The following is a 25,993-nucleotide window of genomic DNA, read 5'->3' as shown; positions in this document are numbered from 1 at the left end:
AGAGTCATCAGGAGTATAGAAACACAGAGGGACCTAGGTGTGCAAGTCCACAAATCCTTGAAGGTGGCAACACAGGTGGAGAAGGTGGTGAAGAAGGCATATGGTATGCTTGCCTTTATAGGACGGGGTATAGAGTATAAAAGCTGGAGTCTGATGATGCAGCTGTATAGAACGCTGGTTAGGCCACATTTGGAGTACTGCGTCCAGTTCTGGTCGCCGCACTACCAGAAGGACGTGGAGGCATTGGAGAGAGTGCAGAGAAGGTTTACCAGGATGTTGCCTGGTATGGAGGGTCTTAGCTATGAGGAGAGATTGGGTAGACTGGGGTTGTTCTCCTTGGAAAGACGGAGAATGAGGGGAGATCTAATAGAGGTATACAAGATTATGAAGGGTATAGATAGGGTGAACAGTGGGAAGCTTTTTCCCAGGTCGGAGGTGACGATCACGAGGGGTCACGGGCTCAAGGTGAGAGGGGCGAAGTATAACTCAGACATCAGAGGGACGTTTTTTACACAGAGGGTGGTGGGGACCTGGAATGCGCTGCCAAGTAGGGTGGTGGAGGCAGGCACGCTGACATTGTTTAAGACTTACCTGGATAGTCACATGAGCAGCCTGGGAATGGAGGGATACAAACGATTGGTCTAGTTGGACCAAGGAGCGGCACAGGCTTGGAGGGCCGAAGGGCCTGTTTCCTGTGCTGTACTGTTCTTTGTTCTTTGTTCTTTGTCAGTACTGAGGGAGTGCTGCACTGTCAGAGGGTCAGTACTGAGGGAGTGCTGCACTGTCAGATGGTCAATACTGAGTGAGTACTGCACTGTCAGAGGGTCAGTACTGAGGGAATGCTGCACTGTCAGAGGGTCAGTACTGAGGGAGTGCGGAACTGTCAGAGGGTCAGTTCATGGGGGAGTGCAGCACTGTCAGAGGGTCAGTACTGAGGGAGTGCTGCACTGTCAGAGGGTCAGTACTGAGGGAGTGCTGCACTGTCAGATGGTCAGAACTGAAGGAGTGCTGCACTGTCAGAGGGTCAGTCCTGAGGGATTGCCGCACTGTCAGAGGGTCAGTACTGAAGGAATGCTGCACTGTCAGAGGGTCAGTACGGCGGGAATGCTGCACTGTCAGAGGGTCAGTACTGAGGGATTGCTGCACTGTCAGAGGTTCAGTACTGAGGGAGTGCCGCACTGTCAGAGTGTCAGTACTGAGGGAGTGCGGCACTGTCAGAGTGTCAGTACTAAGGGAGTGCTGCACTGTCAGAGGGTCAGGACTGAGGGAGTGCCGCACTGTCAGAGAGTCAGTACTGAGGGAGTGCCGCACTCTCAGAGAGTCAGTACTGAGGGAGTGCGGCACTGTCAAAGGGTCAGTACTGAGGGAGTGCCACACTGTCAGAGTGTCAGTACTGAGGGAGTGCTGCACTGTTAGAAGGTCAGTACTGAGGGAGTGCTGCACTGTCAGAGGGTCAGTACTGAGGGAGTGCCGCCCTGCAAGAGGGTAAGTACTGAGGGAGTGCTGCACTGTTAGAGGGTCAGTACTGAGGGAGTGCTGCACTGTTAGAGGGTCAGTACTGAGGGAGTGCTGCCCTGTCAGAGGGTCAGTACTGAGGGAGTGCTGCACCGTCAGAGGGTCAGTGCTGAGGGAGTGCCGCATTGTCAGATGGTCAGTATTGAGGGAGTGCCGACTGTCAGAGGGTCAATACTGAGGGAGGGCTGCACTGTCAGAAGGTCAGTGCTGAGGGAGTGCCGCACTGTCAGATGGTCAGTACTGAGGGAGTGCTGCACTTTCAGAGGGTCAGTACTGAGGGAGTGCTGCACTGTCAGATGGTCAATACTGAGGGAATGCTGCACTGTCAGAGGGTCAGTACTGAGGGAGTGCTGCACTGTCAGAGGGTCAGTACTGAGGGAATGCTGCACTGTCAGAGGGTCAGTACTGAGGGGGTGCTGCACTGTCAGAGGGTCAGTACTGACGGGGTGCTGCACTGTCAGAGGGCAGTACTGAGGGAGTGCCGCACTGTCAGAGGGTCAGTACTGACGGAGATCTGCACTGTCAGAGGGTCAATACTGAGGGAGTGCGGCACTGTCAGAGGGTCAGTACTGAGGGAATGCTGAACTGTCAGAGGGTCAGTACTGAGGGAGTGCGTCACTGTCAGAGGGTCAGTACTGAGGGAGTGCGGCACTGTCAGAGGGTCAGTACTGAGGGAGTGCCGCACTGTCAGAGGGTCAGTACTGACGGAGATCTGCACTGTCAGAGGGTCAATACTGAGGGAGTGCGGCACTGTCAGAGGGTCAGTACTGAGGGAATGCTGAACTGTCAGAGGGTCAGTACTGAGGGAGTGCGTCACTGTCAGAGGGTCAGTACTGAGGGAATGCTGAACTGTCAGAGGGTCAGTACTGAGGGAGTGCTGCACTGTCAGAGGGTCAGTACTGAGGGAGTGCTGCACTGTCAGAGGGTCAGTACTGAGGGAGTGCTGCACTGTCAGAGGGTCAGTACTGAGGGAATGCTGAACTGTCAGAGGGTCAGTACTGAGGGAGTGCGTCACTGTCAGAGGGTCAGTACTGAGGGAGTGCCGCACTGTCAGAGGGTCAGTACTGAGGGAGTGCCGCACTGTCAGAGGGTCAGTACTGAGGGAGTGCGGCACTGTCAGAGGGTCAGTACTGAGGGAATGCTGCACTGTCAGAGGGTCAGTACTGAGGGAGTGCGTCACTGTCAGAGAGTCAGTACTGAGGGAGTGCTGCATTTTCAGAGGGTCAGTACTGAGGGAGTGCCGCACTGTCAGAAGGTCAGTGCAGAGGGAGTGCCGCACTGTCAGATGGTCAGTACTGAGGGAGTGCTGCACTGTCAGAGGGTCAGTACTGAGGGAGTGCCGCACTCTCAGAGGATCAGTCCTGAGGGAGTACCGCACGGTCAGAGGGTCAGTACTGAGGGAGTGCGGCACTGTCAGAGGGTCAGTACTGAGGGAGTGCGGCACTGTCAGAGGGTCAGTACGGAGGGAGTGCTGCACTGTCAGAGGGTCAGTCCTGAGGGAGTACCGCACGGTCAGAGGGTCAGTACTGAGGGAGTGCTGCACTGTCAGAGGGTCAGTACTGAGGGAATGCTGCACTGTCAGAGGGTCAGTACGGAGGGAGTGCCGCACGGTCAGAGGGTCAGTACTGAGGGAGTGCTGCACTGTCAGAGGGTCAGTACTGAGGGAATGCTGCACTGTCAGAGGGTCAGTACTGAGGGAGAGCTGCACTCTCAGAGGATCAGTAATGAGGGAGTACCGCACTGCCAGAGGGTCAGTGCTGAGGGAGTGCGGCACTGTCAGAGGGTCAGTGCTGAGGGAGTGCTGCATTGTCAGAGGGTCAGTACTGAGGGAGTGCCGCACTCTCAGAGGATCAGTAATGAGGGAGTACCGCACTGCCAGAGGGTCAGGACTGAGGGAGTGCCGCTCTGTCAGAGGGTCAGTACTGAGGGACTGCCGCACTGTCAGAGGGTCAGGACTGAGGGAGTGCCGCACTGTCAGAGGGTCAGTACAAAGAACAAAGAACAATACAGCACAGGAACAGGCCCTTCGGCCCTCCAAGCCCGCGCCGCTCCCCGGTCCAGGATTGAATCCTGAATCCAGGATCCCCGCCCAATTTTCCAGCCTATCTACATACCAATATCCTATCCACCGAGCTGTCCCTCACAGCTACGATGCTTTGTTCATTACAACCTATTAACTTACCCCCACCCCCCCATTCCAGACCATGTGATCTCCAGGGAGAGGCGAAAACCCAGAGTGAAAAACCCCAGGGCCAATATGGGGAAAAAAAATCTGGGAAATTCCTCTCCGACCCCCTGAGGCGATCGAAACGAGTCCAGGAGATCACAATGGCCCCGATCGGAAAATGCTTCCCAACCCTAGTCATTTCCACTTCCACGAACACCATATGAATCCCCTGCCCCCGAGACAGGTTCCCAACTATCCGCAGTCTCACTCTGTACTGGCACCAGCAAGATGATCGGAGAATGAAGCCTTGAAACGAGAAACCAGGAACAATTAGCCCGCGCCGCTCCCTGGTCCAAACTAGATCACTCTTTTGTATCCCTCCATTCCCACTCCGTTCATATAGCTGTCTAGATAAGTCTTAAACGTTCCCAGTGTGTCCGCCTCCACCACCTTGCCCGGCAACACATTCCAGGCCCCCACGACCCTCTGTGTGAAATATGTCCTTCTGATATCTGTGTTAAACCTCCCCCCCTTCACCTTGAACCTATGACCCCTCGTGAACGTCACCACCGACCCGGGGAAAAGCTTCCCACCGTTCACCCTATCTATGCCTTTCATAATTTTATACACCTCTATTAAGTCTCCCCTCATCCTCCGTCTTTCCAAGGAGAACAACCCCAGTTTCCCCAATCTCTCCTCATAACCAAGCCCCTCCATACCAGGCAACATCCTGGTAAACCTCCTCTGTACTCTCTCCAAAGCCTCCACGTCCTTCTGGTAGTGTGGCGACCAGAACTGGACGCAGTATTCCAAATGCGGCCGAACCAACTTTCTATACATCTGCAACATCAGACCCCAACTTTTATACTCTATGCCCCGTCCTATAAAGGCAAGCATGCCATATGCCTTCTTCACCACCTTCTCCACCTGTGACGTCACCTTCAAAGATCTGTGGACTTGCACACCCAGGTCCCTCTGCGTCTCTACACCCTTTATGGTTCTTCCATTTATCGTGTAGCTCCTCCCTACATTATTCCCACCAAAATGCATCACTTCGCATTTATCAGGATTGAACTCCATCTGCCATTTCCTTGCCCAAATTTCCAGCCTATCTATATCCTTCTGTAGCCTCTGACAATGTTCCTCACTATCTGCAAGTCCTGCCAGTTTTGTGTCGTCCGCAAACTTACTGATCACCCCAGTTACTCCTTCTTCCAGATCATTTATATAAATCACAAACAGCAGAGGTCCCAATACAGAGCCCTGCGGTACACCACTAGTCACAGGCCTCCAGCCGGAAAAAGACCCTTCCACTACCACCCTCTGTCTTCTATGACCAAGCCAGTTCTCCACCCATCTAGCCACCTCCCCCTTTATCCCATGGGATCCAACCTTTTTCACTAGCCTACCATGAGGGACTTTGTCAAACGCTTTACTAAAGTCCATATAGACAACATCCACGGCCCTTCCTTCGTCAACCATTTTGGTCACTTCTTCAAAAAACACCACCAGGTTCGTGAGGCATGACCTCCCTCTCACAAAACCATGCTGACTATCGTTAATGAGTTTATTCCTTTCTAAATGCGCATACATCCTATCTTTAAGAATCTTCTCCAACAACTTCCCCACCACGGACGTCAAGCTCACCGGCCTATAATTACCCGGGTTATCCTTCCTACCCTTCTTAAATAACGGGACCACATTGGCTATCCTCCAATCCTCTGGGACCTCACCTGTGTCCAGTGACGAGACAAAGATTTGCGTCAGAGGCCCAACTATTTCACCTCTCGTCTCCCTGAGCAGCCTTGGATAGATTCCATCAGGCCCTGGGGATTTGTCAGTCTTTATATTCTCTAACAAACCTAACACTTCCTCCTTTGTAATGGAGATTTTCTCCAACGGTTCAACACTCCCCTCCGAGACACTCCCAGTCAACACATCCCTCTCCTTAGTGAATACCGACGCAAAGTATTCATTTAGGATCTCCCCTACCTCTTTGGGCTCCAAGCATAAGTCCCCACTTTTGTCTGAGGGAGTGCGGCACTGTCAGAGTGTCAGTACTGAGGGAGTGCGGCACTGTCAAAGGGTCAGTACTGAGGGAGTGCCACGCTGTCAGAGTCTCAGTACTGAGGGAGTGCTGCACTGTTAGAAGGTCAGTACTGAGGGAGTGCTGCACTGTCAGAGGGTCAGTACTGAGGGAGTGCCGCCCTGCAAGAGGGTAAGTACTGAGGGAGTGCTGCACTGTTAGAGGGTCAGTACTGAGGGAGTGCTGCACTGTTAGAGGGTCAGTACTGAGGGAGTGCTGCACCGTCAGAGGGTCAGTGCTGAGGGAGTGCTGCACTGTCAGAGGGTCAGGACTGAGGGAGTGCCGCACTGTCAGAGAGTCAGTACTGAGGGAGTGCCGCACTGTCAGAGAGTCAGTACTGAGGGAGTGCGGCACTGTCAAAGGGTCAGTACTGAGGAAGTGCCACACTGTCAGAGTGTCAGTACTGAGGGAGTGCTGCACTGTTAGAAGGTCAGTACTGAGGGAGTGCTGCACTGTCAGAGGGTCAGTACTGAGGGAGTGCCGCCCTGCAAGAGGGTAAGTACTGAGGGAGTGCTGCACTGTTAGAGGGTCAGTACTGAGGGAGTGCTGCACTGTCAGAGGGTCAGTACTGAGGGAGTGCTGCACCGTCAGAGGGTCAGTGCTGAGGGAGAGGTGCACTGTCAGACGGACAGTACTGAGGGAGTGCGGCACTGTCAGAGGGTCAATACTGAGGGAGTGCTGCACTGTCAGAAGGTCAGTACTGAGGGAGTGCCGCACTGTCAGAGGGTCAGTACTGAGGGAGTGCTGCATTGTCAGAGGGTCAGTACTGAGGGAGTGGTGCACTGTCAGACGGACAGTACTGAGGGAGTGCCGCACTGTCAGAGGGTCAATACTGAGGGAGTGCTGAACTGTCAGAGGGTCAGTACTGAGCGAGTGCTGCACGGTCAGAGAGTCAGTATTGAGGGAGTGCGGCACTGTCAGAGGTTCAGTACTGAGGGAGAGCTGCACTCTCAGAGGATCAGTAATGAGGGAGTAGCGCACTGTCAGAGGATCAGTACTGAGGTAATGCTGCACTGTCAGAGGGTCAGTACTGAGGGAGTGCCGCATTGTCAGAGGGTCAGTATTGAGGGAGTGCCGACTGTCAGAGGGTCAATACTGAGGGAGGGCTGCACTGTCAGAAGGTCAGTGCTGAGGGAGTGCCGCACTGTCAGATGGTCAGTACTGAGGGAGTGCTGCACTGTCAGAGGGTCAGTACTGAGGGAGTGCTGCACTGTCAGATGGTCAATACTGAGGGAGTGCCGCACTGTCAGAGGGTCAGTACTGAGGGAATGCTGCAGTGTCAGAGGGTCAGTACTGAGGGAGTGCCGCACTGTCAGAGGGTCAGTACTGAGGGAGTGCTGCACTGTCAGAGGGTCAGTACTGAGGGAATGCTGCACTGTCAGAGGGTCAGTACTGAGGGAGTGCGGCACTGTCAGAGGGTCAGTACTGAGGGAGTGCCGCACTGTCAGAGGGTCAGTACTGAGGGAGTGCGGCACTGTCAGAGGGTCAGTACTGAGGGAATGCTGCACTGTCAGAGGGTCAGTACTGAGGGAGTGCTGCACTGTCAGAGGGTCAGTACTGAGGGAGTGCTGCACTGTTAGAGGGTCAGTACTGAGGGAGTGCTGCACCGTCAGAGGGTCAGTGCTGAGGGAGTGGTGCACTGTCAGACGGACAGTACTGAGGGAGTGCGGCACTGTCAGAGGGTCAATACTGAGGGAGTGCCGCACTGTCAGAGGGTCAATACTGAGGGAGTGCCGCACTGTCAGAGGGTCAGTACTGAGGGAGTGCCGCACTGTCAGACGGACAGTACTGAGGGAGTGCTGCACTGTCAGAAGGTCAGTACTGAGGGAGTGCTGCATTGTCAGAGGGTCAGTACTGAGGGAGTGGTGCACTGTTAGAGGGTCAGTACTGAGGGAGTGCTGCACCGTCAGAGGGTCAGTGCTGAGGGAGTGGTGCACTGTCAGAGGGTCAGTACTGAGGGAGTGCTGCATTGTCAGACGGACAGTACTGAGGGAGTGCGGCACTGTCAGAGGGTCAGTACTGAGGGAGTGCGGCACTGTCAGAGGGTCAGTACTGAGGGAATGCTGCACTGTCAGAGGGTCAGTACTGAGGGAGTGCGTCACTGTCAGAGAGTCAGTACTGAGGGAGTGCTGCATTTTCAGAGGGTCAGTACTGAGGGAGTGCCGCACTGTCAGAAGGTCAGTGCAGAGGGAGTGCCGCACTGTCAGATGGTCAGTACTGAGGGAGTGCTGCACTGTCAGAGGGTCAGTACTGAGGGAGTGCCGCCCTGCAAGAGGGTAAGTACTGAGGGAGTGCTGCACTGTTAGAGGGTCAGTACTGAGGGAGTGCTGCACTGTCAGAGGGTCAGTACTGAGGGAGTGCTGCACCGTCAGAGGGTCAGTGCTGAGGGAGAGGTGCACTGTCAGACGGACAGTACTGAGGGAGTGCGGCACTGTCAGAGGGTCAATACTGAGGGAGTGCTGCACTGTCAGAAGGTCAGTACTGAGGGAGTGCCGCACTGTCAGAGGGTCAGTACTGAGGGAGTGCTGCATTGTCAGAGGGTCAGTACTGAGGGAGTGGTGCACTGTCAGACGGACAGTACTGAGGGAGTGCCGCACTGTCAGAGGGTCAATACTGAGGGAGTGCTGAACTGTCAGAGGGTCAGTACTGAGCGAGTGCTGCACGGTCAGAGAGTCAGTATTGAGGGAGTGCGGCACTGTCAGAGGTTCAGTACTGAGGGAGAGCTGCACTCTCAGAGGATCAGTAATGAGGGAGTAGCGCACTGTCAGAGGATCAGTACTGAGGTAATGCTGCACTGTCAGAGGGTCAGTACTGAGGGAGTGCCGCATTGTCAGAGGGTCAGTATTGAGGGAGTGCCGACTGTCAGAGGGTCAATACTGAGGGAGGGCTGCACTGTCAGAAGGTCAGTGCTGAGGGAGTGCCGCACTGTCAGATGGTCAGTACTGAGGGAGTGCTGCACTGTCAGAGGGTCAGTACTGAGGGAGTGCTGCACTGTCAGATGGTCAATACTGAGGGAGTGCCGCACTGTCAGAGGGTCAGTACTGAGGGAATGCTGCAGTGTCAGAGGGTCAGTACTGAGGGAGTGCCGCACTGTCAGAGGGTCAGTACTGAGGGAGTGCTGCACTGTCAGAGGGTCAGTACTGAGGGAATGCTGCACTGTCAGAGGGTCAGTACTGAGGGAGTGCGGCACTGTCAGAGGGTCAGTACTGAGGGAGTGCCGCACTGTCAGAGGGTCAGTACTGAGGGAGTGCGGCACTGTCAGAGGGTCAGTACTGAGGGAATGCTGCACTGTCAGAGGGTCAGTACTGAGGGAGTGCTGCACTGTCAGAGGGTCAGTACTGAGGGAGTGCTGCACTGTTAGAGGGTCAGTACTGAGGGAGTGCTGCACCGTCAGAGGGTCAGTGCTGAGGGAGTGGTGCACTGTCAGACGGACAGTACTGAGGGAGTGCGGCACTGTCAGAGGGTCAATACTGAGGGAGTGCCGCACTGTCAGAGGGTCAATACTGAGGGAGTGCCGCACTGTCAGAGGGTCAGTACTGAGGGAGTGCCGCACTGTCAGACGGACTGTACTGAGGGAGTGCTGCACTGTCAGAAGGTCAGTACTGAGGGAGTGCTGCATTGTCAGAGGGTCAGTACTGAGGGAGTGGTGCACTGTTAGAGGGTCAGTACTGAGGGAGTGCTGCACCGTCAGAGGGTCAGTGCTGAGGGAGTGGTGCACTGTCAGAGGGTCAGTACTGAGGGAGTGCTGCATTGTCAGACGGACAGTACTGAGGGAGTGCGGCACTGTCAGAGAGTCAGTACTGAGGGTGTGCTGCATTGTTAGAGGGTCAGTACTGAGGGAGTGCTGCACCGTCAGAGGGTCAGTGCTGAGGGAGTGGTGCACTGTCAGACGGACAGTACTGAGGGAGTGCGGCACTGTCAGAGGGTCAGTACTGAGGGAGTGCCGCACTGTCAGAGGGTCAGTACTGAGGGAGTGCCGCACTGTCAGAGGGTCAGTACTGAGGGAGTGCGGCACTGTCAGAGGGTCAGTACTGAGGGAATGCTGCACTGTCAGAGGGTCAGTACTGAGGGAGTGCGTCACTGTCAGAGAGTCAGTACTGAGGGAGTGCTGCATTTTCAGAGGGTCAGTACTGAGGGAGTGCCGCACTGTCAGAAGGTCAGTGCAGAGGGAGTGCCGCACTGTCAGATGGTCAGTACTGAGGGAGTGCTGCACTGTCAGAGGGTCAGTACTGAGGGAGTGCCGCACTCTCAGAGGATCAGTCCTGAGGGAGTACCGCACGGTCAGAGGGTCAGTACTGAGGGAGTGCGGCACTGTCAGAGGGTCAGTACTGAGGGAGTGCGGCACTGTCAGAGGGTCAGTACGGAGGGAGTGCTGCACTGTCAGAGGGTCAGTCCTGAGGGAGTACCGCACGGTCAGAGGGTCAGTACTGAGGGAGTGCTGCACTGTCAGAGGGTCAGTACTGAGGGAATGCTGCACTGTCAGAGGGTCAGTACGGAGGGAGTGCCGCACGGTCAGAGGGTCAGTACTGAGGGAGTGCTGCACTGTCAGAGGGTCAGTACTGAGGGAATGCTGCACTGTCAGAGGGTCAGTACTGAGGGAGAGCTGCACTCTCAGAGGATCAGTAATGAGGGAGTACCGCACTGCCAGAGGGTCAGTGCTGAGGGAGTGCGGCACTGTCAGAGGGTCAGTGCTGAGGGAGTGCTGCATTGTCAGAGGGTCAGTACTGAGGGAGTGCCGCACTCTCAGAGGATCAGTAATGAGGGAGTACCGCACTGCCAGAGGGTCAGGACTGAGGGAGTGCCGCTCTGTCAGAGGGTCAGTACTGAGGGACTGCCGCACTGTCAGAGGGTCAGGACTGAGGGAGTGCCGCACTGTCAGAGGGTCAGTACAAAGAACAAAGAACAATACAGCACAGGAACAGGCCCTTCGGCCCTCCAAGCCCGCGCCGCTCCCCGGTCCAGGATTGAATCCTGAATCCAGGATCCCCGCCCAATTTTCCAGCCTATCTACATACCAATATCCTATCCACCGAGCTGTCCCTCACAGCTACGATGCTTTGTTCATTACAACCTATTAACTTACCCCCACCCCCCCATTCCAGACCATGTGATCTCCAGGGAGAGGCGAAAACCCAGAGTGAAAAACCCCAGGGCCAATATGGGGAAAAAAAATCTGGGAAATTCCTCTCCGACCCCCTGAGGCGATCGAAACGAGTCCAGGAGATCACAATGGCCCCGATCGGAAAATGCTTCCCAACCCTAGTCATTTCCACTTCCACGAACACCATATGAATCCCCTGCCCCCGAGACAGGTTCCCAACTATCCGCAGTCTCACTCTGTACTGGCACCAGCAAGATGATCGGAGAATGAAGCCTTGAAACGAGAAACCAGGAACAATTAGCCCGCGCCGCTCCCTGGTCCAAACTAGATCACTCTTTTGTATCCCTCCATTCCCACTCCGTTCATATAGCTGTCTAGATAAGTCTTAAACGTTCCCAGTGTGTCCGCCTCCACCACCTTGCCCGGCAACACATTCCAGGCCCCCACGACCCTCTGTGTGAAATATGTCCTTCTGATATCTGTGTTAAACCTCCCCCCCTTCACCTTGAACCTATGACCCCTCGTGAACGTCACCACCGACCCGGGGAAAAGCTTCCCACCGTTCACCCTATCTATGCCTTTCATAATTTTATACACCTCTATTAAGTCTCCCCTCATCCTCCGTCTTTCCAAGGAGAACAACCCCAGTTTCCCCAATCTCTCCTCATAACCAAGCCCCTCCATACCAGGCAACATCCTGGTAAACCTCCTCTGTACTCTCTCCAAAGCCTCCACGTCCTTCTGGTAGTGTGGCGACCAGAACTGGACGCAGTATTCCAAATGCGGCCGAACCAACTTTCTATACATCTGCAACATCAGACCCCAACTTTTATACTCTATGCCCCGTCCTATAAAGGCAAGCATGCCATATGCCTTCTTCACCACCTTCTCCACCTGTGACGTCACCTTCAAAGATCTGTGGACTTGCACACCCAGGTCCCTCTGCGTCTCTACACCCTTTATGGTTCTTCCATTTATCGTGTAGCTCCTCCCTACATTATTCCCACCAAAATGCATCACTTCGCATTTATCAGGATTGAACTCCATCTGCCATTTCCTTGCCCAAATTTCCAGCCTATCTATATCCTTCTGTAGCCTCTGACAATGTTCCTCACTATCTGCAAGTCCTGCCAGTTTTGTGTCGTCCGCAAACTTACTGATCACCCCAGTTACTCCTTCTTCCAGATCATTTATATAAATCACAAACAGCAGAGGTCCCAATACAGAGCCCTGCGGTACACCACTAGTCACAGGCCTCCAGCCGGAAAAAGACCCTTCCACTACCACCCTCTGTCTTCTATGACCAAGCCAGTTCTCCACCCATCTAGCCACCTCCCCCTTTATCCCATGGGATCCAACCTTTTTCACTAGCCTACCATGAGGGACTTTGTCAAACGCTTTACTAAAGTCCATATAGACAACATCCACGGCCCTTCCTTCGTCAACCATTTTGGTCACTTCTTCAAAAAACACCACCAGGTTCGTGAGGCATGACCTCCCTCTCACAAAACCATGTTGACTATCGTTAATGAGTTTATTCCTTTCTAAATGCGCATACATCCTATCTTTAAGAATCTTCTCCAACAACTTCCCCACCACGGACGTCAAGCTCACCGGCCTATAATTACCCGGGTTATCCTTCCTACCCTTCTTAAATAACGGGACCACATTGGCTATCCTCCAATCCTCTGGGACCTCACCTGTGTCCAGTGACGAGACAAAGATTTGCGTCAGAGGCCCAACTATTTCACCTCTCGTCTCCCTGAGCAGCCTTGGATAGATTCCATCAGGCCCTGGGGATTTGTCAGTCTTTATATTCTCTAACAAACCTAACACTTCCTCCTTTGTAATGGAGATTTTCTCCAACGGTTCAACACTCCCCTCCGAGACACTCCCAGTCAACACATCCCTCTCCTTAGTGAATACCGACGCAAAGTATTCATTTAGGATCTCCCCTACCTCTTTGGGCTCCAAGCATAAGTCCCCACTTTTGTCTGAGGGAGTGCGGCACTGTCAGAGTGTCAGTACTGAGGGAGTGCGGCACTGTCAAAGGGTCAGTACTGAGGGAGTGCCACGCTGTCAGAGTCTCAGTACTGAGGGAGTGCTGCACTGTTAGAAGGTCAGTACTGAGGGAGTGCTGCACTGTCAGAGGGTCAGTACTGAGGGAGTGCCGCCCTGCAAGAGGGTAAGTACTGAGGGAGTGCTGCACTGTTAGAGGGTCAGTACTGAGGGAGTGCTGCACTGTTAGAGGGTCAGTACTGAGGGAGTGCTGCACCGTCAGAGGGTCAGTGCTGAGGGAGTGCTGCACTGTCAGAGGGTCAGGACTGAGGGAGTGCCGCACTGTCAGAGAGTCAGTACTGAGGGAGTGCCGCACTGTCAGAGAGTCAGTACTGAGGGAGTGCGGCACTGTCAAAGGGTCAGTACTGAGGAAGTGCCACACTGTCAGAGTGTCAGTACTGAGGGAGTGCTGCACTGTTAGAAGGTCAGTACTGAGGGAGTGCTGCACTGTCAGAGGGTCAGTACTGAGGGAGTGCCGCCCTGCAAGAGGGTAAGTACTGAGGGAGTGCTGCACTGTTAGAGGGTCAGTACTGAGGGAGTGCTGCACTGTCAGAGGGTCAGTACTGAGGGAGTGCTGCACCGTCAGAGGGTCAGTGCTGAGGGAGAGGTGCACTGTCAGACGGACAGTACTGAGGGAGTGCGGCACTGTCAGAGGGTCAATACTGAGGGAGTGCTGCACTGTCAGAAGGTCAGTACTGAGGGAGTGCCGCACTGTCAGAGGGTCAGTACTGAGGGAGTGCTGCATTGTCAGAGGGTCAGTACTGAGGGAGTGGTGCACTGTGAGACGGACAGTACTGAGGGAGTGCCGCACTGTCAGAGGGTCAATACTGAGGGAGTGCTGAACTGTCAGAGGGTCAGTACTGAGCGAGTGCTGCACGGTCAGAGAGTCAGTATTGAGGGAGTGCGGCACTGTCAGAGGTTCAGTACTGAGGGAGAGCTGCACTCTCAGAGGATCAGTAATGAGGGAGTAGCGCACTGTCAGAGGATCAGTACTGAGGTAATGCTGCACTGTCAGAGGGTCAGTACTGAGGGAGTGCCGCATTGTCAGAGGGTCAGTATTGAGGGAGTGCCGACTGTCAGAGGGTCAATACTGAGGGAGGGCTGCACTGTCAGATGGTCAGTACTGAGGGAGTGCTGCACTGTCAGAGGGTCAGTACTGAGGGAGTGCTGCACTGTCAGATGGTCAATACTGAGGGAGTGCCGCACTGTCAGAGGGTCAGTACTGAGGGAATGCTGCAGTGTCAGAGGGTCAGTACTGAGGGAGTGCCGCACTGTCAGAGGGTCAGTACTGAGGGAGTGCTGCACTGTCAGAGGGTCAGTACTGAGGGAATGCTGCACTGTCAGAGGGTCAGTACTGAGGGAGTGCGGCACTGTCAGAGGGTCAGTACTGAGGGAGTGCCGCACTGTCAGAGGGTCAGTACTGAGGGAGTGCGGCACTGTCAGAGGGTCAGTACTGAGGGAATGCTGCACTGTCAGAGGGTCAGTACTGAGGGAGTGCTGCACTGTCAGAGGGTCAGTACTGAGGGAGTGCTGCACTGTTAGAGGGTCAGTACTGAGGGAGTGCTGCACCGTCAGAGGGTCAGTGCTGAGGGAGTGCGGCACTGTCAGAGGGTCAATACTGAGGGAGTGCCGCACTGTCAGAGGGTCAATACTGAGGGAGTGCCGCACTGTCAGAGGGTCAGTACTGAGGGAGTGCCGCACTGTCAGACGGACAGTACTGAGGGAGTGCTGCACTGTCAGAAGGTCAGTACTGAGGGAGTGCTGCATTGTCAGAGGGTCAGTACTGAGGGAGTGGTGCACTGTTAGAGGGTCAGTACTGAGGGAGTGCTGCACCGTCAGAGGGTCAGTGCTGAGGGAGTGGTGCACTGTCAGAGGGTCAGTACTGAGGGAGTGCTGCATTGTCAGACGGTCAGTACTGAGGGAGTGCGGCACTGTCAGAGATTCAGCACTGAGGGAGTGCGGCACTGTCAGAGGGTCAGTACTGAGGGAGTGCGGCACTGTCAGAGATTCAGCACTGAGGGAGTGCGGCACTGTCAGAGGGTCAGTACTGAGGGAGTGCCGCACTGTCAGAGGGTCAGTACTGAGGGAGTGCCGCATTGTCAGAGGGTCAGTACTGAGGGAGAGCTGCACTGTCAGAGGATCAGTACTGAGGGAGTGGTGCACTGTCAGAGGGTCAGTAATGAGGGAGCGCGGCAGTCTCGGAGGGTCAGTATTGAGGGAGTGCCGACTGTCAGAGGGTCAGTACTGACGGAGATCTGCACTGTCAGCGGGTCAATACTGAGGGAGTGCGGCACTGTCAGAGGGTCAGTACTGAGGGAATGCTGCACTGTCAGAGGGTCAGTACTGAGGGGGTGCTGCACTGTCAGAGGGTCAGTACTGACGGGGTGCTGCACTCTCAGAAGATCAGTACTGAGGGAGTACCGCACTGCCAGAGGGTCAGTACTGACGGAGATCTGCACTGTCAGCGGGTCAATACTGAGGGAGTGCGGCACTGTCAGAGGGTCAGTACTGAGGGAATGCTGCACTGTCAGAGGGTCAGTACTGAGGGAGTGCGTCACTGTCAGAGGGTCAGTACTGAGGGAGTGCGTCACTGTCAGAGGGTCAATACTGAGGGAGTGCGGCACTGTCAGAGGGTCAGTACTGAGGGAGTTCCGCATTGTCAGAGGGTCAGTACTGAGGGAGTTCCGCACTGTCAGAGGGTCAGTACTGAGGGAGTCCGGCACTGTCAGAGGGTCAGTACTGAGGGAGTGCTGCACTGTCAGAAGGTCTGTACTGACGGATTGCCGCACTGTCAGAGGGTCAGTACTGAGGGAGTGCTGCACTGTCAGAGGGTCAGTACTGAGGGAGTGCTGCACTGTCAGAGGATCAGTACTGAGGGAGTGCTGCACTGTCAGAGGGTCAGTCCTGAGGGACTGTTGCACTCTCAGAGGGTCAGTCCTGAGGGAGTGCTGCACTGTCGGATGCTCTGTACTGAGGGAGTGCCGCACTGTCAGAGGGTCAGTGCTGAGGGAGTGCCGCACTGTCGGACGGTCAGAACTGAGGGAGTGCTGCACTGTCAGAGGGTCAGTCCTGAGCGATTGCCGCACTGTCAGAGGGTCAGGACTGAAGGAATGCTGCACTGTCAGAGGGTCAGTACTGAGGGAGTGCGACACTGTCAGAGGGTCAGAATGAGGGAGTGCCGCACTGTCAGAGGGTCAGTACTGAGGGAGTGCCGCACTGTCAGAGGGTCAGTACTGAGGGAGTGCGGCACTGTCAAAGGGTCAGTACTGAGGGAGCGCCGCAGTGTCAGAGTGTCAGTACTGAGGGAGTGCGGCACTGTCAAAGGGTCAGTACTGAGGGAGTGCCGCACTGTCAGAGGGTCAGTACTGAGAGAGTGCGGCACTGTCAGAGTGTCAGTATTGAGGGAGTGCCGCACTGTCAGAGGGTCAGTACTGAGGGAGTGCGGCACTGTCAAAGGGTCAGTACTGAGGGAGTGCCGCACTGTCAGAGGGTCAGTACTGAGGGAGTGCCGCACTGTCAGAGGGTCAGTACTGAGGGAGTGCGGCACTGTCAGAGGGTCAGTACTGAGTGAGTTCCGCACTGCAAGAGGGTCAGTACTGAGGGAGTTCCGCACTGTCAGAGGGTCAGTACTGAGGGAGTCCGGCACTGTCAGAGGGTCAGTACTGAGGGAGTGCTGCACTGTCAGAGGGTCAGTACTGAGGCAGTGCGGCACTGTCAAAGGTCAGTACTGAGAGAGTGCGGCACTGTCAGAGGGTCAGTACTGAGGGAGTGCTGCACTGTCAGAGGGTCAGTACTGAGGGAGCGCTGCACTGTCAGAGGGTCAGTACTGAGGGAGTGCCGCACTGTCAGAGGGTCAGTACTGAGGGAGTGCAGCACTGTCAGAGGGTCAGTACTGAGGGAGTCCCGCGCTGTCAGAAGGTCAGTACTGAGGGAGTGCTGCATTGTCAGAGAGTCAGTACTGAGGGAGTGCCGCACTGTCAGAGGGTCAGTACTGAGGGAGTGCTGCACTGTCAGAGGGTCAGTACTGAGGGAGTGCTGCACTGTCAGAGGGTCAGAACTGAGGGACTGCTGCACTGTCAGAGGGTCAGTACTGAGGGAGTGCGGCACTGTCAGAGGGTCAGAACTGAGGGACTGCTGCACTGTCAGAGGGTCAGTACTGAGGGAGTGCTGCACTGTCAGAGGGTCAGTACTGAGGGAGTGCTGCACTGTCAGAGGGTCAGTACTGAGGGAGTGCCGCACTGTCAGCGGGTCAGTACTGAGGGAGTGCTGCACTGTCAGAGGGTCAGTACTGAGGGAGTGCTGCACTGTCAGAGTCAGTACTGAGGGAGTGCTGCACTGTCAGATGGTCAATACAGAGGGAGTGCTGCACTGTCAGAGGGTCAGTACTGAGGGAGTGCCGCACTGTCAGAGGGTCCGTACTGAGAAAGTGCTGCACTGTCAGATTGTCAATACTGAGGGAGTGCAGCACTGTCAGAGGTTCAGTACTGAGGGAGTGCCGCACTGTCAGAGGATCAGTACTGAGGGAGTGCTGCACTGTCAGAGGATCAGTACTGAGGGAGTGCTCCACTGTCAGAGGGTCAGTACTGAGGGAGTACCGCACCAGATGGTCAGTACTGAGGGAGTGCGGCACTGTCAGAGAGTCAGTACTGAGGGAGTGCCGCACTATTCCCTGGAGCGTAGAAGATTGAGGGGAGATTTGATAGAGGTGTATAAGATTTTGATGGGTATAGATGGAGTGAATGCAAGCAGGCTTTTTCCGCTGAGGCTAGGGGAGAAAAAAACCAGAGGGCATGGGCTAAGGGTGAAAGGAGAAAAGTTTTAACGGATTATTATGGGGTGCTTCTTCACGCAGAGAGTGGTGGGAGTGTGGAATGAGCTGCTGGATAAAGTGGTAAATGCGGGGTCACTTTTAACATTTAAGAAAAACTTGGACGGGTTCATGGATGAGAGGGGTGTTGAGGGATATGGTCCAAGTGCAGGTCAGTGGGACTAGGCATAAAATGGTTCGGCACAGACAAGAAGGGCCAAAAGGCCTGTTTCTGAGCTGTAATTTTCTATGGTTCTATGGTTCTATTATGGGTGGAGATAAGGAATAGTAGGGGGAGAAAGACACTAGTAGGCATGGTCTATAGGCCCCAAATAATAATGTTGAGGTGGGGAGGGCTATAAACAAACAAATTTTGGATGCGTGCAAAAACAGAATGGCAATAATCATGGGGGATTTTAACCTGCATATTGATTGGCTGTTGCAAGTTGGACGTGGTGGGATGGAGGAAGAGTTCTTAGAATGCTGTCGGGATAGTTTCCTTGAACAGTATGTTACAGAACCTACGAGGGACCAAGTTATCTTAGATCTGGTAATGTGTAACGAGACAGGTAGAATTAAGGATCTTCTTGTGAAGGACCCTCTTGGATCGAGTGATCACAATATAGTCGAATTTCTGATGCAGATGGAGGGGGAGAAAGTAGGGTCCCAAACCAATGTCCTCTGCTTGAACAGAGGGGAGTACGATAGGATGAGGGCTGAACTGGCGAGGGTGGACTGGGAGAGCAGACTGGTAGGTAGGACAGCTGAGGAACAATGGAGGATTTTTAAGGAGATCTTTTTCAGTACTCAGCAAAAATATATTCCGGTGATTAAGAAGGACTGTAAGAAAAGGGATACCCAGCCGTGGATAAGGAAGGAAATAAAGGAGAGTATTAAATTAAAAACCGATGCATACAGAGTGGCCAAAAATAGTGGAGACTTAGATGATTGGGAAAGCTTTAAAAAGAATGACGAAGAAAGCGATAAAGAAAGGAAAGATAGATTATGAAACTAAACTAGCTCTAAACATAAAAAATAATAGTAAAAGTTTTTACAAATATATAAAAAGGAATAGAGTGGCAAGAGTGAATGTTGGACCCTTGGAGGACGAAAGGGGGGAGTTAATAATGGAAAACGAGGAAATGGCTGAGACTTTAAATCGGTTTTTTGTGTCAGCCTTCACGGTGGAAGACACAAATGGTTTACCGAGTATTAACGATCGAGTGTTGGTAGGAGGAGAGGTACTCAATACAATTAATGTTACTAGAGAGGCAGTGCTTGGTAGACTAACGGGACTGAAGGTGGACAAGTCCCCGGGCCCGGATGGAATGCATCCCAGGGTACTGAAAGAAATGTCAGAGGTAATAGCGGATGCGTTAGTGGTTATTTATCAAAATTAATTGGATTCTGGGGTAGTGCCGGCGGATTGGAAAACGGCTGATGTTACGCCGCTGTTTAAAAAAGGAAATAGACAAAAGGCGGGTAACTACAGGCCGGTTAGCTTAATGTCTGTAGTTGGGAAAATGCTAGAATCCATCATTAAAGAAGAAATAGCAGGCCATCTGGATAAGAATGGTTCGATCAAGCAGACGCAGCATGGATTCATGAGAGGAAAGTCGTGTTTGATGAACTTACTGGATTTTTATGAAGATGTGACTAGTGCGGTTGACGGAGGGGAACCGGTGGATGCGGTGTTTTTGGGTTTTCAAAAGGCATTCGATAAGGTGCCTCACAAAAGGTTGCTGAAGAATAATTGGGTCACACGGAGTTGGGGGTAGGGTGTTAGCGTGGATTGGGGATTGGCTATCCAACAGGAAGCAGAGAGTTGGAATAAATGGGTGCTTTTCTGGTTGGCAGATGGTGACTAGTGGCGTGCCGCAGGGATCGGTACTGGGGCCTCAACTGTTTACTATTAACATAGATGATCTGGAGGAGGGGACTGAGTGTAGGGAAACAAAGTTTGCTGACGACACGAAGATAAGTGGGAAAGTGAATTGCGTGGAGGAAGCGGGAGGTCTGCAGAGAGATTTGGATAGGCTGAGTGAGTGGGCGAGGATCTGGCAGATGGAATATAACGTTGGCAAATGCGAGGTTATTCACTTTGGAAGAAATAATAGCAAATTGGATTATTACAAATTGAAGTGTGTCTACTTCAATGCAAGGAGCATCCGGAACAAGGTGGATGAACTTGGGGCGTGGATTGCTACTTGGGACTACGATATTGTGGCCATTACGGAGACGTGGGTAGAACAAGGACAGGAATGGTTGTTGGACGTTCCGGGGTATAGATGTTTCAGTAAGTGTAGGGAAGCTGGTAAAAGAGGTGGAGGAGTAGCATTGTTAATCAAGGATAGTTTAACGGCTGCGGAAAAGCAGTTTGAGGGGGATATGCACACTGAGGTAATATGGGCTGCAGTTAGAAACAGGAAAGGAGCGGTCACGTTGCTAGGAGTTTACTATAGGCCCCCAAATAGTAATAGAGATGTGGAGGAAGAAATTGCTAAGCAGATTATGGATACGTGTGGGGGTCACAGGGTAGTTGTCATGGGGGACTTTAACTTTCCAAATATTGATTGGAACCTTTGTAGGTCAAATAGTTTGGATGGGGCACTTTTTGTGCAGTGTGTGCAGGAGGGTTTCCTGACACAATATGTGGATAGGCCGACAAGGGGTGAGGCCACATTGGATTTGGTACTGGGAAATGAACCGGGCCAAGTGTTAGATTTGGTTGTGGGAGAGAACTTTGGAGATAGTGACCACAATTCGGTGTCTTTTGTTATTGCAATGGAGAGGGATAGGGCCGGACGGCAGGGCAAGGCTTACAATTGGGGGAGAGGTAATTATGATGCGATTAGGCAAGAATTAGGGGGCATAAGATGGGAACAGAAACTGTCAGGGAAAGGCACTGATGAAAAGTGGAACTTTTTCAAGGAACAAATACTGGGTGTCCTTGATAGGTATGTCCCTGTCAGGCAGGGAGGAAATGGCCGAGTGAGGGAACCGTGGTTCACAAAAGAGGTGGAATGTCTTGTGAAAAGGAAGAGGGAAGCTTATGTAGGGATGAGGAAACAAGGTTCAGATGGCTCGACTGAGGGTTACAAGTTAGCAAGGAACGAGCTGAAAAAGGGGCTGAGGAGAGCTAGGAGGGGACATGAGAAGTCCTTGGCGGGTCGGATCAAGGAAAACCCCAAGGCTTTTTACTCTTATGTGAGGAATAAAAGAATGACCAGGGTGAGGTTAGGGCCGGTCAAGGACAGTGGTGGGAACTTGTGTATGGAATCAGTAGAGATAGGCGAGGTGATGAATGAATACTTTTCTTCAGTGTTCACCAAGGAGAGGGGCCATGTTTTTCAGGAAGAGAAGGTGTTACAGGCTAATAGGCTGGAGGAAATAGATGTTCGGAGGGAGGATGTATTGGCAGTTTTGAATAAACTGAAGGTCGATAAGTCCCCTGGGCCTGATGAAATGTATCCTAGGATTCTTTGGGAGGCGAGGGATGAGATTGCAGAGCCTTTGGCTTTGATCTTTGGGTCCTCGCTGTCCACGGGGATGGTGCCAGAGGACTGGAGAGTGGCAAATGTTGTTCCTCTGTTTAAGAAAGGGAATAGAAATGACCCTGGTAATTATAGACCGGTTAGTCTGACTTCGGTGGTTGGTAAATTGATGGAAAAGGTCCTTAGGGATGGGATTTACGACCATTTAGAAAGATGCGGATTAATCCGAGATAGTCAGCACGGATTTGTGAAGGGCAAATCGTGCCTCACAAATTTGATAGAATTTTTTGAGGAGGTAACTAGGTGTGTTGATGAAGGTAGGGCGGTTGATGTCATATACATGGATTTTAGTAAGGCGTTTGATAAGGTCCCCCATGGTCGGCTTATGATGAAAGTAAGGAGGTGTGGGATAGAGGGAAAGTTGGCCGATTGGATAGGTTACTGGCTGTCTGATCGAAGACAGAGGGTGGTGGTGGATGGAAAATTTTCGGACTGGAGGCAGGTTGCTAGCGGAGTGCCGCAGGGATCGGTGCTTGGTCCTCTGCTCTTTGTGATTTTTATTAATGACTTAGAGGAGGGGGCTGAAGGGTGGATCAGTAAATTTGCTGATGACACCAAGATTGGTGGAGTAGTGGATGAGGTGGAGGGCTGTTGTAGGCTGCAAAGAGACATAGATACGATGCAAAGCTGGGCTGAAAAATGGCAAATGGAGTTTAACCCTGATAAATGTGAGGTGATTCATTTTGGTAGGACTAATTTAAATGTGGATTACAGGGTCAAAGGTAGGGTTCTGAAGACTGTGGAGGAACAGAGAGATCTTGGGGTCCATATCCACAGATCTCTAAAGGTTGCCACTCAAGTGGATAGAGCTGTGAAGAAGGCATATAGTGTGTTAGCTTTTATTAACAGGGGGTTGGAGTTTAAGAGCCGTGGGGTTATGCTGCAACTGTACAGGACCTTGGTGAGACCGCATTTGGAATATTGCGTGCAGTTCTGGTCACCTCACTATAAGAAGGATGTGGAAGCGCTGGAAAGAGTGCAGAGGAGATTTACCAGGATGCTGCCTGGTTTGGAGTGTCGGTCTTATGAGGAAAGGTTGAGGGAGCTGGGGCTGTTCTCTCTGGAGCGGAGGAGATTGAGGGGAGACTTAATAGAGGTTTATAAAATGATGAAGGGGATAGATCGAGTGAACGTTCAAAGACTATTTCCTCGGGTGGATGGAGCTATTACGAGGGGGCATAACTATAGGGTTCATGGTGGGAGATATAGGAAGGATATCAGAGGTAGGTTCTTCACGCAGAGAGTGGTTGGGGTGTGGAATGGACTGCCTGCAGTGATAGTGGAGTCAGACACTTTAGGAACATTTAAGCGGTTATTGGCTCGGCACATGGAGCACACCAGGATGGTAGGGAGTGGGATAGCTTGATCTTGGTTTCAGATGAAGGTCGGCACAACATCGTGGGCCGAAGGGCCTGTTCTGTGCTGTACTGTTCTATGTTCTATGTTCTATGTACTTAAATGGAAAAAAATTACAACATGCTGCTGTGCAAAGGGACCTGGGGGTCCTTGTGCATGAGTCGCAAAAACTCAGTCTGCAGGTGCAGCAGGTGATCAAGAAGGCAAATGGGATGTTGGCATTTATCACGAGGGGGATAGAATATAAAAGCAGAGAAGTCTTGCTGCATCTGTACAAGGCATTGGTGAGGCCGCAGCTGGAATACTGTGTGCAGTTTTGGTCCCCTTACTTGCGAAAGGATATATTGGCCTTGGAGGGAGTGCAGAGAAGGTTCACCAGGTTGATACCGGAGATGAGGGGTGTAGATTATGAGGAGAGATTGAGCAGATTAGGTTTGTACTCGTTGGAGTTCAGAAAGCTGAGGGGTGAACTTATAGAGGCATATAAGATAATGAAGGGGCTGGATAGGGTAGAAGTGGAGAGATTCTTTCCACTGAGAAAGGAAACTAGAACTAGGGGGCACAGCCTCAAAATAAAGGGGGGGCAGTTTAGGACAGAGTTGAGGAGGAACTTCTTCTCTCAGAGGGTGGTGAATCTCTGGAATTCTCTGCCCACTGAAGTGGTGGAGGCTACCTCTTTGAATATGTTTAAATCACGGATAGATGGATTCCTGATCGGTAAGGGAATTAGGGGTTACAGGGATCAGGTGGGTAAGTGGAACTGATCCACTTCAGATCAGCCATGATCTTATTGAATGGCGGGGCAGGCTCGAGGGACTGGATGGCCTACTCCTGCTCCTATTTCTTATGTTCTTATGTTCTTACCAGACGATGAATTTGTGAAGTCCATTTTAATTTGCTATTCTTTCAATTTAATTGCCTGCTATAAAGACTTAAATGATCCAGATGTAAAAAGTATGGATTCACATTCCTGAATGTATAAATATTTCACAGTTGGCCAATAAATAAAGTGCTTATAGAAACATAGAAACATAGAAAAACTACAGCACAAACAGGCCCTTCGGCCCACAAGTTGTGCCGAACACATCCCTACCTTCCAGACCTACCTATAACCCTCCATCCTATTAAGCTCCATGTACTCATCCAGGAGTCTCTTAAAAAACCCTATTGAGTTCGTCTCCACCACCACTGACGGCAGCCAATTCCACTCGCCCACCACCCTCTGTGTGAAAAACTTACCCCTAACATCTCCCCTGTACCTACCCCCAAGCACCTTAAACCTGTGTCCTCTCGTAGCAGACATTTCCACCCTGGGAAAAAGCCTCTGAGAGTCCACCCGATCTATGCCTCTCTCCATCTTATTCACCTCTATTAGGTCTCCTCTCATCCTTCGTCTCACCAAGGAGAAAAGACCGAGCTCCCTCAGCCTATCCTCATAAGGCATGCCACTCAATCCAGGCAACATTCTTGTAAATCTCCTCTGCACCCTTTCAATCTTTTCCACATCCTTCCTGTAATGAGGCGACCAGAACTGAGCACAGTACTCCAAGTGGGGTCTGACGAGGGTCTTATATAGCTGCATCATTATCCCCGGACTCCTAAACTCAATCCCTCGATTGATAAAGGCCAGCACACCATACACCTTCTTAACCACCTCCTCCACCTGCGGGGCTGATTTCAGAGTCCTATGGACCCGGACCCCAAGGTCCTTCTGATCCTCTACAGTACTAAGAGTCTTTCCCTTTATATTGTACTCCTTCATAACATTTGACCTGCCAAAATGGACCACTACGCATTTATCTGGGTTGAAGTCCATCTGCCACTTGTCCGCCCAGTCTTGCATCCTATCTAGCACATAGAACAGTACAGCACAGAACAGTCCCTTCGGCCCACGATGTTGTGCCGAGCTTTATCTGAAACCAAGATCAAGCTATCCCACTCCCTATCATCCTGGTGTGCTCCATGTGCCTATCCAATAACCGCTTAAATGTTTCTAAAGTGTCTGACTCCACTATCACTGCAGGCAGTCCATTCCACACCCCAACCACTCTCTGCGTAAAGAACCTACCTCTGATATCCGTCCTGTATCTCCCACCACGAACCCTATAGTTATGCCCCCTTGTAATAGCTCCATCCACCCGAGGAAATAGTCTTTGAACGTTCACTCTATCTATCCCCTTCATCATTTTATACACCTCTATTAAGTCTCCCCTCAGCCTCCTCCGCTCCAGAGAGAACAGCCCGAGCTCCCTCAACCTTTCCTCATATGACCTACCCTCCAAACCAGGCAGCATCCTGGTAAATCTCCTCTGCACTCTTTCCAGCGCTTCCACATCCTTCTTATAGTGAGGTGACCAGAACTGCACACAATATTCCAAATGTGGTCTCACCAAGGTCCTGTACAGTTGCAGCATAACCCCACGGCTCTTAAACTCCAACCCCCTGTTAATAAAAGCTAACACACTATAGGCCTTCTTCACAGCTCTATCCACTTGAGTGGCAACCTTTAGAGATCTGTGGATATGGACCCCAAGATCTCTCTGTTCCTCCACAGTCTTCAGAACCCTACCTTTGACCCTGTAATCCACATTTAAATTAGTCCTACCAAAATGAATCACCTCACATTTATCAGGGTTAAACTCCATTTGCCATTTTTCAGCCCAGCTTTGCATCCTATCTATGTCTCTTTGCAGCCTACAACAGCCCTCCACCTCATCCACTACTCCACCAATCTTGGTGTCATCAGCAAATTTACTGATCCACCCTTCAGCCCCCTCCTCTAAGTCATTAATAAAAATCACAAAGAGCAGAGGACCAAGCACTGATCCCTGCGGCACACCGCTAGCAACCTGCCTCCAATCCGAAAATTTTCCATCGACCACCACCCTCTGTCTTCGGTCAGACAGCCAGTTACCTATCCAATCGGCCAACTTTCCCTCTATCCCACACCTCCTCACTTTCATCATAAGCCAACCATGGGGGACCTTATCAAACGCCTTACTAAAATCCATGTATATGACATCAACTGCCCTACCTTCATCAACACACTTAGTTACCTCCTCAAAAAATTCTATCAAATTTGTGAGGCACGACTTGCCCTTCACGAATCCGTGCTGACTATCTCGGATTAATCCGCATCTTTCTAAATGGTCGTAAATCCCATCCCTAAGGACCCTTTCCATCAATTTACCAACCACCGAAGTAAGACTAACCGGTCTATAATTACCAGGGTCATTTCTATTCCCTTTCTTAAACAGAGGAACAACATTCGCCATTCTCCAGTCCTCTGGCACCATCCCCGTGGACAGCGAGGACCCAAAGATCAGCGCCAAAGGCTCTGCAATCTCAT

Source organism: Mustelus asterias, chromosome 8, assembly GCF_964213995.1.
Source record: "Mustelus asterias chromosome 8, sMusAst1.hap1.1, whole genome shotgun sequence".
In the NCBI taxonomy this organism is placed as follows: Eukaryota; Metazoa; Chordata; class Chondrichthyes; order Carcharhiniformes; family Triakidae; genus Mustelus; species Mustelus asterias.
This window is presented reverse-complemented; position numbering follows the sequence as displayed.